Consider the following 2,876-nt stretch of genomic DNA (forward strand, 5'->3'; position numbering starts at 1 on the left):
TCCTAATTATGGAGGTCAACCTTATCCAGTTCTTGGGGAGATAAGGCTGAGACATCCCAGGGACCTACTTCTGACACCTGAGATCCCTCGGACTGGAGGTCTCTGAACCAGGACCTAAGAGGGCGCGGCGAAGTGAAGGAGTCAAGCTAGGTGTATATAGAAACCTCCAGACCTTATCCGAGCCAAAGGACACTTTGGCATCCCACAGCTCTGGGGGTCGGAGATGCGGGGTTTCAAAAGGGCCATTCCCGCGATCCCCCGCTGCGACTCTGACGTCATCTTCCCAGCTCTCCTCCCACTCCATCGTCCACCGTTCCTCCACCCCCAGCACAACCAGCTCATCGCTGCTTCAGGGCTTTTGCCCTACTTCCATTCTGCCTGGACACCCCCACCCCAACCCCGCCTACTATCCCCAGGTGACGGAAAGGCTGATTGCACTGATGCCCATGGCTCCAATGTCACCTTCACAGTATTTTCTGTACCCATTTTGAGTAATCTGCTTCCCTCCTTACTAACTAGATCATATTGGTTCTTATTTACTTTGTCAGAAGAACAGTTGTCCGTACCAAACATTATGGGGGGGTTGTTTTGGTTTTTATAATATTTTATTTACTCTGTATGTGTGAGACCACACACTAATTCTGAGGCATACAGGGGAAGGTCAGAGGACAACTTGGGGGATCGGTCCTCTTCTTCACTATGTGGACCTTGTATGTTGAACTTCCGTGATCACGCTTGGAGGTCAGCACCCTTAACTGCTAAGCCATCTCATCAGCTCCCTTCGGTTTTTTTCTTTAGAGATAGAATCAGGCTGACTTCTAACGGGTGGTCTCCTGCTTCAGTATGTACGACACCACATTTGCATTCTTTTATGTGATTTGTCTGTTCGTTGCCTGTGCTTCCCCCTGGGTGAGGACACTGTCCCGTGTCCCAAACAGGTCCTCAGCACCTAGGCTCATTATAGGGCTCTGGGCCACCAGGATCAAGGTGGGAGAGAGACTCTTGGCAGGGGTTGGCTGGCCCTGTGCTAGCTTCCAGTTCTGCATGAAATAAACTCCCAGAGAAGCCACAGTGTGGGGCAGGTCCAGGACGTAGAGGCAAGGAGCCAGGGACACCAGACACCTTTGTGGTCTGGGCTTTTGCGCCAGCACCTCCTGAGCCGCGAAATTCCTTGGGCAGAAAATAACCCTTTCACAGCTCCGGTGGCCCTGGTGGGGGCTGGGAGGAGGAGGAGGTGCAGGGAGGACAGACCTCAGCAGTGGACACAGGGGAGCCTCCTCACAGCATTCCAAGTGTGGTAGAGGCAGAGCAGCCTTTAATGAACTGAACTCTTCTCACTCTGAGGTGCTGTCCTTCCGCCTGGCTTGCAGGTATGAGGGAGCTGCAGCATGGTGGCGGCCTAAGGACACAGCTGCCGAGGAGGCAGGGCAGGCTTTGCCCTTCGCTTCCACCCAATCCTTCCGCCCCACAACTTGGCACGTGCCCTTCCCAATGTCTTTCTGGCCTGACAGACTTATTTCTCAGCCCAGGGTTTGGAGGAGGACATGGCTGGGCTCTGCTAGTAACAGATGGGGAAGGTTTTGGGAGGGATAGTACCTTGGATATAAATCTGAGGATCTCAGGCTAGAAATAGGGATCAATGGTTAAGAGCATTTGCTGCTCTTGCAGAGGACCCAGGTTCTGTTCCCAGCCCTCACATGGTGGTTCCCAAACACCCAGAAACTTCAGTTCTAGGGTGTTCAGTTCTGAGGACATGGAATACATACACCCATGTGGGTAAAACACTCATTCATACACATGAAGAATAAATAATAAATCTAAAACAAAAAATCAAATCTGGAAACATCATGGGGAGGGGGAAATGCCTAACTTCCACGGTGGCCTTGAGGGTGTCAAGATTTTGTCACAGAGCCTGGCTTGGTGGTGCATGACTTTAATCCTAGCACAAGGGAGGCAGAGGCAGCCGGTTCTCTGATTTTTTAGGCCAGCTTGGTCTACAGAGTGAGTTCTAGGACATCCAGGACTACACAGAGAACCTGTCTTCAATTCTCCCCCTCAAAAAAAAGGAAAAAGAAAAAAGATTTTGTCCCAGAATGAACTATATAGCTTGATCCCTACTTGATGTCCCTACACAAGTTTAATTTTTCCTTCCAATTCCTCTGTGGTAAGTGATTTTGACGCACTCTATGCCAAGCCTTGTTAGGAGCCACGTAAATGCTGAGCCTGCACCCTAACATCCCAGATGCTCATGGAGCTGAGGTGGGAGCAGGGCAAGGTCAAGGCCCTACGAGGGTTTTAGTGGGTGCGGTTAAGGCCAGCAAGCATTTAGTGAGACCCTATCTCACAACAGAAAGGGAATTAGAGATCTAATTATTAAATCCGACTGAAGGAGGCCCACACCCTGGGGAGGTAAAGGCAGGGTATCTCTGTGAGTTCAAGGCCTGCCTGGTCAACACAGTGACTTCCAGGCCACCCGGACCTTCGTAGAAGAACCTCACTCAAAACAAATAAGCATGAAAATTTAAGTCAAGAAATGAAACAAAATGGGAAAAGCCTGGTCGTTGAGTGGTACTCAGGGGTACAGTGTTTCCTAACAAATGTGAGGGCCTTAGATCCACTCCCTGATACCCAAAGGCCACATGTATCGATCGACTCTTCAGGTCTCTTTGATGGCAGTTCTCAGTGTGACTCCCCCATGTCCCTGTGGTCCCACTAAGGAGCTGCTAGGTTTGCAGGTCATCGAGGCGGCTGCTTTGGGCTTGGATAAGGCAGAGCTGACCTCAGTGACAGGAACAGGACTCCAGGACCTGGATCGTGATGGCAGGGTGAGTGGGAGGCCCCCATCCACTCCCAAGACTCCGACAGGCACAGCCATA

Source organism: Rattus norvegicus, chromosome 1 (genome assembly GCF_021556685.1).
Source record: "Rattus norvegicus strain SHRSP/BbbUtx chromosome 1, alternate assembly SHRSP_T2T, whole genome shotgun sequence".
Taxonomy (NCBI): domain Eukaryota; kingdom Metazoa; phylum Chordata; class Mammalia; order Rodentia; family Muridae; genus Rattus; species Rattus norvegicus.